Below are 12,063 nucleotides of genomic sequence, written 5' to 3' on the forward strand. Positions count from 1 at the left end.
TGCTGTTCCACCCTGAGAGGGACCTGCTCCACTGTGTGAGCTCAGGGAACCTGGAGCTTCCTGTGTGTCCTGAGCCTCACAGCCTCCTACGGGCTCCCCAGGGAACGACTCCCTCTAGAGGAGAGGCTCCCACAGCCGCCTCCCTCTTCTGCAGAGGCTCCTTCATGAACACAGCCTCAGCCAGATGCTGGTGTCCAAGTGCAGCACCCTGTCCCCTGACACTGAGGTCAGAGTCACCTGGGCTGTCCCCTCAGCACAGCCCTCCCTCCTCTCCCACCTGCATGTCTGTCTTTGACTCATGGTACAATTTATGTTTTCATTCATTGATCAAATATTGTGTTGAATGTTTGCTGGGTCATCGGTACCTCATCAAAACATAAAGATGGCTGCATCATTATGGGGATTATGTGATCATTACTTGTTTCAGCAAGGGCTGTGGGAGCTCCTGACTAGAAGTCATGAATCATGAAAAGAAAACTGCAGGGCCAGAACACGGAACATGGGAAGAAGTAATTTCCATCTCTGTATTCCCAGAATTAAGTTTTTAAAAGAAGCATCACTTTTATGTCTGACTGACGGAGACCAGCTCTGCGAACGTCTTAAGAAACGGGCGGACTACTGCTCTGGTGGCAAATAGCAACGGTTTCTTTCTTTCTTTCTTTTTTTTTTTTTTTTTTTTTTTTGGTTTTTCGAGACAGGGTTTCTCTGTGTAGCCTTGGTCATCCTGGACTCACTTTGTAGACCAGGCTGGCCTCAAACTCACAGCGATCTGCCTGCCTCTGCCTCCCGAGTGCTGGGATTAAAGGCGTGCGCCACCACGCCCAGCTGCAACGGTTTCTTTCTTAAGCACAGCTTTTATACTCTTCTAAAGTAGCATATTTCTGGCTTGGCGCATAACATTAGTTCTCATTAATATTACCAATAACAAACTTGGTTCCCATACCTATTAGACTAAACACGTTCTGGGAATCAGTCAGGGAAGAAAATTTCATGGACAAGAAAGAAGATAACTATAAGCCTTCCCTCACCTTGAACCAATAACTGTTTAACTTTATCAAGGAGTTCACAAGAAGTTACTGCCAAGACTTCTGGGAGCAGAGCCAGAGCTGCCCAACCCTTCCAGGAGGGGCAGCCCTAGAGCTCTTCCCCAGAATCCTTAGTTAACCCTTTCAGGCCAATACTAAGTAGCAGTTCTCCTCATTCCACTCCGTTTTCTTTTATTAAATAAACATGGAGGGCAGCTTATCCTTATCTTGATACAACTTAAGTTTCTTCATTTCTATAAAGCTTCTATTAAGCTGAGTAGTTAACATCTTCAAAATCACAGGTAGAAGGAGGCAACTCCAAAGAATAATAATGACTATAGCAATAACACCAAACACCCAATGTTTAAATGAAGAAAAGGACGAAAACACAGACTTTAATGTATTCACAAAATACTTCACTTGTTCTGTTAAGTCTACTTTAATATTTGGAGCATTCAATACCTCTTGAATGTGATTTTTAAGCTCTTTTAAATCTAACGAAATATTAGAACTATCCCATATCCCCTGAAGATGCTGTTGTATCTTATCCCAAGAGAATTGTGTAGCGTTATATGGTACAGGAGTAACACATATTATTTTATAATCAGCATGGCAAGCAAGAGATTCCCTAGTGGCTAGAATTTGTAATTGTCGCCTCCTTAAATCAACTGTATCCTTTAAAGAGTTAAGTCTCAATTTTATTTTTTTATCCCATTGTTCTTGTGTTTGTAATGCTTTAGTAACATTTACAGCCAAACCATTCACATAGGCAGTGGTTTGAATACTTTGAACTAATGATACAGAGGCAACAGCAGTAACAGTAATGGCAACAATAAGAGTAGCTATTCCAGTAATGATAAGTCCAATCATTCTTTTTTCTCTTCTTAATAATTGTACAGAAGCTTGATGAATAAGTTCAGTCCCTCTTTCTTCATACCATCCTTGGGACAAATTAACAGGAACATAAACATACCCTGGCTGTTTCACAATCAAGAAATTATCAATAGTATGGTTAATACAATTAGTATTTTGACAATTTGAACAATTAATTTGGGCTTGTTTTATGGTAACATTTCCGCTTAAAAATGTATAAGGTTTCGGTACCCAGGCCCTATTGAACACATTTATTTGATTTTGATTCTTAGTAAAACCCATACCATTCCCGATTTGAATCTAAGTAATATTATGTCTTTTGACTTTTATTATTTTTTTCAAAGTGGCTACTGCCTTTCACAAAGATGTAAAATATGTCTTATTATTAAAGGTCCAAATTCCAGATACCAGATTTATAGGTCGTTGACCAGTGGCGTCCAGCATATTTTAATCGCAAAAGGATGTGTTGGAACAAACAGTCTCATTATTGTGACACACTCTCCAAAAGGGAGCAAAGACTGATTTAGGAGGCACTACATTTTGATAAACAGGAATATTAATTGGAGGGTGGCCAGATCATCGTCGAGGATTTCCCTTATATGGATAATAAAAGTCCAAGACCCAATGAATTTTTGTAGAAACATTTGTGTCCCAATCACCTTGTATCTTAACCTGTTGGCATCCTTCAGCAAAGTTCTTTGTAAAACAGATCAATTGTCCTTCAAATCGTCCTGAATAGTTCAAGAAAGCATGAAAATATTTAATATGACTATCAGAGTATTGTCCCAAAAATTTTGTCTGATTAACATACATAGGAATGTCAAAGGTTTCATTCCATGTTACAGGATGAATAACTGGCAGATTGTGAACGTACGCCCAATATACTTCTGCATGGCATACTCTTTGAAGCAGCCAAATAATGCTAAGCAAGGCAGCGAGTATCTTCATATTAAGCATGGGCATTCTCTGCTCCGGAACATGCTGCAGGGATAGTCGAGCCATCCGTCTCCTCAGTTTTTCCATCCTTGTTTTTGGCATGCTTAACACACCGCTCAGGTATCCACCGAGGTGCAGGAGCATCTGTAGGATAAACACAAACGTACCCACGCCCCCGTACCAATACAGGGTTAGGGCCGTAAATTTTCCCATCTACTGGGTCCTTCCAGTGTACCAATGGCTTTGCCTTCCAAAGGACGCCAGTGGCGATCTGCTGCTGATAATCCATCTTTATCCAAAGTTAAAAAATTTAAAGTAAAGACAGCATGCGACAACAGGGTTTTTGGAGTATCCTTTATACCCCATACTCCCCCTTTTATTTTTCTTAAATGATTTTTAAGTAAATAATTTGTCTTTTTTATAATTTTTTGTCCCTGTGGATTATAAGGAATTCTTGTCTTATGTTGTATTGAGAATTGATGACAAAATTTTTCAAAAGATTTACTAGTATACGCAGGGGCGTTATCAGTTTTAATAACTTTGGGCACTCCCAAAATAGAAAAGCATTGTAATAAGTGAGTTATAATATATATAATACGTTTTTTTGAAAAACATTAGCTACTATATAATGGGAAAAAGTATCTATAGTAACATGTACAAATGATAAGTTTTCAAAAGAGGGCATATGTGTCACATCTATTTGTCATAAATCATTAGGTCACAGCCCTTGAGGGTTTACCTCATAATGAGGAATAGGCAACAAAGGTGCACAGGAAGAGCATTGTTTAACAATATGTCTAGCCTGTTCTCTGGTTAAATTAATCTGCTTTCGTAGTGATAAAGCAGATTGATGATGTAAAGAATGAGAACGTTGTGCACTTTCAATATTAATATTATAAATTCTAGTAAGAGAATCAGCAAGAGCATTATTTTTAGCTAAAGACCCGGGAAGGCCGGAGTGACTACGAGTGTGTCCTATAAATAGAGGATAAGAACGCTGCAATAACAAGGATTGAATAAGACTTAGATGTTTTTGAATAAAGGAAATTGAAGAGTTAATTAAAGTAACAGTCTCTAACCATTGTAAAGCTTGCACTGTATAAAGACTATCCGAATAAATATTTAAAGAATCAAGAACTTGCACTAATGCTTGATAAACTGCATATAATTCTGCCATCTGTGCAGAAACATCTTGTAATTTCCATGTATATTTTTGATCATTAAGAATTAACACAGCAGTACCATTTGATGATCCATCAGTAAAAGCCGTAATGGCAGAAGTCAAAGGCGTTTGTCTAACTAGCTTAGGAAAAAACAATCTGATGATATGAGGCAAAGCTTAATATCTTATCCTTGGGGAAACAATTTATTACCTCCCCCGAAAAATTAGCCAAGGCTTCTGCAAACGAATCTAACACATTTAGTGACCAAGTTATCTGGTCTGGTTTATAAGGAATAATAATTGTATCTGGATCTTTACCTAAATGGGTTATACTTAATTTTCTTCCTTGTTTAATCCTTTGTGTTATTTTTTCTGGATAGGAGGTGAGTGTTCTTGATTGTCCATGAGACCCATGTATCTAAAATAAAATTTTATTTTGATATAATACCCCAGTAGGGGTCAGTAGAGTAGGCAGAATAATCAAACTCTAAGACTTAGTAATATCTGCATAAGAAAGGTGTACCTGTTCCATGGCAATCTCCACCCTTCTTAATGCTGCTTTAGCTTCAGGAGTCATGACTCGAGGGGAATTAGGATCCGAATCTCCTTTCAAAATTTGGAATAATGGGCTTAAATCATGAGTACCGAGTTTTAAGGAAGGTCGAACCCAATTAATATCTCCTAACACTTTTTGAAAATCATTTAATGTTTTACAGGATGATAAAGAAATAGACATCTTTTGAGGAACAAAACATTTTGGGAACAACTGGAATCCCAGATATTTGTATGGAAAGTCTCTTTGAATTTTTTTATTAGCTATTTGCAACCTATGGTCTCTTAATTGCGTCTCCATCACAGCATATGCTCTAACTAATAAATCACCGTTAGGGGCTGCCAGCAAAATGTCATCCGTGTAATGAACCATAATAACTGTAGGATATAGCTGTCTAACCTTTTTAATACTATTGTCAACAAATTTCTGACACAAGGTAGGACTATTAGCCGCTCCCTGAGGTAAAACTTTTTAATGATATCTGGACATTGGTTTTTGAAAATTAATAGAAGGAACACTAAAGGCAAACCGAACACAGTCTTTAGGGTGTGATGGTATGGCATAAAAACAATCTTTTAAATCTATATTAATTTTATAATAATCTGCAGGAATGGCCATAGGGCCAGGTAGGCCTGGTTGTAAAGCTCCCATAGGATACATAGTTTTGTTAACAGCTCTAAGGTCTTGTAACAATCTCCATTTACCTGATTTCCTTTTTATAACAAATATAGGAGAATTCCAAGGAGAAGCAGAGGGTTCAATGTGCCCTAATTGAAGTTGTCTCTGTACCAGCTCTCGGGCAGCCTTTAGCTTAATTGCAGGAAGCGGCCACTGATGAACCCATACAGGGTCATCGCTTTCCACAGTATCTGATCTGCATGAGTTACAGGAGAATCAGAGGCTGCTACTGAAAAAATCTCAATCTTTTATGATCTTGTTTAATTTCTACTTGAATTGGCTGTTGAATTTTTGTTTTTAGATTACCTAACCCTTTACCTGGAAGGTACCCCTGATTAGCCATTATATTAGAGACTTGAGGGCTGGGACTATACAGATAGGCTCCCATTTGAACAAGAATATCTCGTCCCCATAAATTAATTGGCAAATTTGGAAGTACATAGGTTGTATAGTGCCAGAATGTCCTTCTTCATCCCGCCATTTCAAAGTCTCTGCACTCTGATAAAGTACGTCAGCTGTTCCTACACCTTTTAAATTAGTAACTGATGGTTTAATGGCCAATCGGGGGGCCAATTTTTCTGGGCCAACACAGTGACATCAGCCCCAGTATCCAACAGTCCTTTAAAATTAATATTTTTAATACGTATTTGTAGTTCAGGTCTTTCATGTTCGACTTGTTGGAAGAAACAAATATCACTGGAGCCAAATCTTCAAGCTCCTCTTTTTTTATTGTTAGCTTGGCCAAATTTATTCATCATCGGTAATAATAAAATTTGAGCTATCTTGGTTCCTGATGGAAAAGTAAATACACTAGTTTCAGTTTGCATCATGATCTTTATTTCTCCCTCATAACCTGCATCTATTAACCCTGGTGACACTTTCAACCCCTTCATAGTAAGGCCACTTCGGCTGATTATTAGCCCACAAACTGAGTCCGGAAGAGGACCATATATCCCAGTAGTAACAGCTTGCATTCCCATCTCTGGAGTTAATACGAGGTGGGAGGTGGTACAGAGGTCCAGTCCGGCACTTCCGGGGCTTGCTCGGATGAGGGAAGAAATGGATTGTTTACTTGAGCTGGGTAGACCCCTGTTTTTGTCGCTGGGCCTGGGGGAGGCCCCTCATACCGTTTCCTGACTGTGTGCTGGCAGCAATTAGATTACCATCTTTATCTCTTTTTGAATGACATTCATTAGCCCAATGTTTTCCTCGCTTACATTTTGGACATATGCCAGGTTCCTTCACAGTAGTTGTTTTAAATCCCCTTTTTCTTGGGCAGTGTCTCCCCAAATGTCCTAATTGACCACAAGAATAACAACTGCCAGGAGGGCCTGCCATTCCTTCTCTTTTTCGTCCTTGTAATATCGCCATAGCTTGCTCCACTGAAGTGCCTTTCATGGCGGCAGCCAATGTAACACCCTGCACATATCCTGGGCCAATGTCAGCACAGAGTTTAACATAATCAGTAAGAGCAGCTCTTCCTTTCCAAGGTCTCATGGCAGCCTGACAGACTGTATTAGCATTTTCAAATGCAATTTTTTTAACGAGTATAAGAGCGGCTTCAGAATCCTCTATTAATCTGGCAGAGACCTGTATCAGGCGGGCCACAAAGTCCTGATATGGTTCATCAGGGCCTTGTTTAATTTTAGATAACTCTTCCTTTCTAGAACCAGCCTTTGGTAACTTTTCCAGGCATGCATTCCTGCCCACCGGATAATCTCACAGGCCCGGGCGTGGAAACTGAGCTGAGCATGCACTGCTGCAAAGTTCCGAGAGCCTACCAATCGATCATAGGTAATTCCTAATTGCTGGTATTGTTGAACTTGTGCATAAAGGGCACACTGCTCAGAATACTCAGTGGTCCACAATAAATAATCTCCTCCAGATAAAACAGCTTTAACAATACTTTTCCAATCAGAAGGAGGGAGGACGGCAGAGGAAATGGCTTCTATGATGGCGATTGAAAACGGTGCTGTGGGACCATACTGAGCACAGGCTACTTTTAGCTCCTTTAACTGTTTAAAAGGAATAGGTTCATAATCATTAAACAATTGGCCATTGGCATTTTGTCGATGAACTACAGGGTATATTTGAAAGCCTTCTAATGCCTCCCCTTCGGCTTTTGCCTTCTTTAATGCCAATTGCATGAGAGATTGTCGGGCAATTAAATCCTCTGGCCCCGGAGGTGCAGGCCATTTACCATCTCGAAAAGCAGGCGGGACAACAGGTAAGGATACCTGACTGCCTGCCTGTAATCCGACAGACTGCATAACAGGGAAGGCTTCTCTTCTGCGACTAGGATCATATTGAGCAGCCTGGTTCCTCCAGATCATCCCAGTCCTCAGCATCTGGACCCTTTGCTAGATTTAAGGCTTGTAACCCTTCTATAAACTCCTCATCAATACCATCCTCAGCATGTCTTTTAATTGGCTTGGAAATAGGAGTCATAGGCTTCTCATAGCGAGGAGGCTCAGCTGGGGGAGCCGAAGGAGGAAGTGGTGGAGGAGACAGAGGAGGCATATCACTCATAGAACGAGATCGAGACAAAACTCTTCTCTGACTGTTCAACTGTCGACCCCACTTCTCATCCCCTGGGTCTCCTCTCAGACACTCCTTTATAAGTGACCAGAGGGTAAACGCATCTATAGGAACTTTCTCTGGTCCATGAGAGTATAAAAACCCTTGATTCGGTCTCCTACTTTATCCCAGGTTTCAATATTAACTGTCCCTTCTTTAGGGAACCATGGGCAAACTTCATCAACAAATTCAAGAAGGCGAGAAACTTGTTTAGAACCTACTGTGATACCTCTAGCAGTAAGCAAAGATTTAACTACATTAACAAACATTTTTCTTTCAGTACTTGCATTTACACCCATTTTATCGCCTGTAAAAAATGCTATTCCTTGCCTCAGATACTACTCACCCAACCGCGGCTGTTTGAGGCAAGCAGCGTTCCTTGGTTCCAAATTCCCGGGTTTCTGCACCAAATGACAGAGACCAGTTCCACGGAACGTCTTAAAAAACAGGCGACTACTGCTTTGGTGGCAAATAGCAACGGTTTCTTTCTTTCTTTCTTTCTTTTTTTTTTTTTGGTTTTTCGAGACAGGGTTTCTCTGTGTAGCCTTGGCCATCCTGGACTCACTTTGTAGACCAGGCTGGCCTCGAACTCACAGCGATCCGCCTGCCTCTGCCTCCCAAGTGCTGGGATTAAAGGCGTGCGCCACCACGCCCGGCTGCAACGGTTTATTTCTTAAGCACAGCTTTTATACATTTCTAAAGTAGCATATTTCTGGCTTGGCGCCTAACATTAGTAACTCATTAATTTTACCAATAACAAACTTGGTTCCCATACCTATTAGACTAAACACATTCTGGGAATCAGTCAAGGGAGAAAATTTCACGAACAAGAAAGAAGATAACTATAAGCCTTCCCTCTCCTTGAACCAATAACTGTTTAACTTTATCAAGAAGTTTTCAAGGAATTACTGTCAAGACTTCTGGGAGCAGAGCCAGAGCCGCCCAACCCTTCCAGGAGGGGCATCCCTTGAGCTCTTCTCCAAAATCCTTAGTTAACGCTTTCAGGCTGGTACTAAGTAGCAGATCTCCTCATCTGACTGTTGCTTGGCTGTGTGTATGGACACCATGTGTGGGCCTTGCATCCATGGCCATTGGATCTTTTGCAGAAGGAATCCCGGATGGATGAGATACACCATGTGGTGCTGGCAGAGCAGAGCCATCTCCCCAGCTCCTGAACCATGTATTTTAAAATGAACATCACTTCTAACTAGACCCTACTGCAAAGCCTCGAGTGGCCACTAGTGGGCAGCACCAGGAAATCCCAGAACCAGGGAGGAAGATGGGGCATTGGGCAGAATGCAGATCCAATAGGGCCTGATCCAAGAGGAGACTTGTGGATGCCTCCTCTCTGCCCATCCCATATTCTAGGCTTTGATACCGAAACATGGATAGAACCTCCGGAGAGGCTGCAGGAATGAGGCAGGTCTCAGGAGCCTGAAGTTCATCTCCTCAGGCCACAGTATCCTGAGTGCAGGCCCTGGTTGTACTTTGTGGGGACATGAACAGGAAAACACCTTCTACTGCTGTGACACTAAGGGACCCCAAAGGACAATGGGACAGCCACCACTAGCAGAGACAAGAGAGCCTGGTCTTCCATACAAACTAAAAAGTCAAGAAATAACCTACACACATCAGCCCTGGCTGCTCATAATCCTGGGACCAGGACAAGGCGCTGGTCACCCCTGTGTCCCTGTGATCACAGATCTCAGCATGTGGTTCACAGTGATGAAGAGAACAGAGCCAGGAGGTGACAGAGCTGAGGAGAGAGCCAGTCAAAGATGACAATGGACTGAGCTCCACCTGGACACAGCCTGCTCACACTCAGCTCCACCTGCACACAGCCTGTTCACACTCAGCTCCAACAGGCCCAGGCTGTTCACACTCAGCTCCATCTGGTCACAGCCTGTTCATACTCAGCTCCACCTGAACAGAACCTGTTCACACTCAGCTCCACCTAGACACAGCCTGTTCACACTCAGCTCCACCTGGACATAGCCCTATTCACACTCAGCTCCATGTGGGCACAGCCCTGTTCACACTCAGCTGCCACATCCCCATCCTGTCCCACCAGATACACACAACATAATGACACAAGTTCTGGAAGGTTCTCTATCTGCCATTTATTTCCTCCACAAAACTGTAGGAATTCTCAATCCTTTGATTTACCCACCCATCAACCCCTCAGGTCAAGGGCATGAACAATCAAGCCCACATTCAGCTTCTTAGTCTAGGTGGGGACATGAGGAGCTGCAGCTCAGGGCAGCAGGGAGCTGACAGGATGGAGATGTCCTCTCCTGCCTGCTGGACCAGGAAGGTTGGCTGTGGAAGGGAGCACAGGTGGTGCAGGGTGTGCAGGGCTGGGCTCCCCACTTCTTCACATGGAGCCCATAGGATCACAGGGAGCATCAGACACTGTTGCTAAGGAGAACTGAGGGCTCTGGACGTCCCAGGAGGGACCTGGACACATGGTCTGTCCCTCAGTCCACTCCGGGCAGCTGTCTTCATGCTAGAGAAGGAGAGTCAGGAACAACCACTGTGAGGACAGCATCCCAACAGCCACCGCTCACTCAAGGGACATTCTGGGAGTCCCTGAGTCCCACTCATGTCCCCTTTGTCCCTCCCCAAATCAGGCCCCAAAGTGTCACCTTTACAATCTGCTAGAGACACATCAGAGCTCAGGTTGCTCTCCCTTCCTACGGTTAAAAAAAAAAAAAAAAAAAGAATGAATGAATGAAAGAAAAGAAAAAGAAAGTATTTAATTGCAAGGTGCAAACAGGGCCCCAGAAGTTTTTCTGGAGGGGTTATTATGGGCTGGCTGAGCTCCCCACCATCTCCTGCTTCACCCCAAAGGCCTCAAGGCCAGTCTTGCCTGCCACTCCTAGCTGTAGCATAGTCCCCTCTTTTTTCACCTGGGAGAAGTAAAGCTGTGAGAGACCAGGGAAGACCTTAGCCCTAGGAAGTTTCCAGAACTGATGGTAGCCCCAGTTAGAGACAATAGTAATGAGGGTGTGCGTGTGTTTCCCAATAATGAGGCAGAGCACACTTCTAAAAGGGGCTGAGAGAAAACCCAGGCCCTGCCCCCTCCTACCTCTGTTTCTCCTCCTCTTCCTCACCACAGCCACCACAGCCACAATGATGGCCACAGCTCCAAGGACAACCAGAACAGCAATGGTTGCCATGCTGGGGACCAGGGACTCAGGAGGCTCTGGGAAGGGAAGGGAAAGCAAGGGAAGGTGAGGGTCATGACCCCAGCTCTCAGCCTGACCTGCTCATGGCCTGCAGAAGGCTCCAGCTTTCCCTGAGCCCAGCTCTGCACCCACACCCTCCTTACCCCATCTCAGGGTGAGGGGCTCAGACAGTCCCTCATGCACCACGTGGCATGTGTAATTCTGCTCCTTCCCAGAAGGCACCACCACAGCTGCCCACTTCTGGAAGGTTCCATCTCCTCCAGGCCTGGTGTCCACAAGCTCCATGTCCTGGGTCAGTTCCTCCCCATTCAGCTGCCAGGTCAGGGAGATGTCAGCAGGGTAGAAGCCCAGGGCCCAGCACCTCAGGGTGACATCACCTTTAGATCCAGGGTGATGGGTCACCTGTGCCTTTGGGGGGTCTGTTGGGAGTTATGAATTTCCACTATTAAGAAGATAAATTGAAATATGCAAAGACAATGTTAAATCAATAACTATACTGAACTATGTGTGTTTGAACACTTTGACTCTCATCACCTGTGACCTGAAGGGGAGCTGGTCCTCTCAGCACAGAACTGCACATTTTCCTTTGTTTGTGTGGGGAGTGTGTGTGTGTGTGTGTGTGTGTGTGTGTGTGTGTGTGTGTGTGAAGTGCTTGGGGGGACGGGATGGCAGGAGATTCAGAAGTTAAGAGGTTAAGAGAGAATCTACAAGACCCGCAGGTTACAGGTTTGTTGTTGCTGTTTGTCTTTTGAGATGTCCTGTATGTTAAAGTAGGCAGTAGAAGCATGGAAGAAGGAGTAGACATAATTAGGAGCAGAGGCTACTTTAAGCATATCCCCTAACGACTGCTGTCACCCTGCAGCACAACCACTGTGTCCATCTTGCTGACCAGCATTCACTGTCCGTCCTAGTGAACAGTCATCTCCAGAGTGTGCAGCAGAAACGTGGGGAACTTCTCACACTCAGCCAGAGAAAATGACTCCCAGCCCCTGCCTCTGGGGGGACAGATACAAGGCAAGTCACAAGGATCCCTGAAGTGTGCTGTGGACCCAGTGCAGCACCCACTGGGAA

This window comes from Acomys russatus, chromosome 11 (assembly GCF_903995435.1).
Source record: "Acomys russatus chromosome 11, mAcoRus1.1, whole genome shotgun sequence".
Taxonomy (NCBI): domain Eukaryota; kingdom Metazoa; phylum Chordata; class Mammalia; order Rodentia; family Muridae; genus Acomys; species Acomys russatus.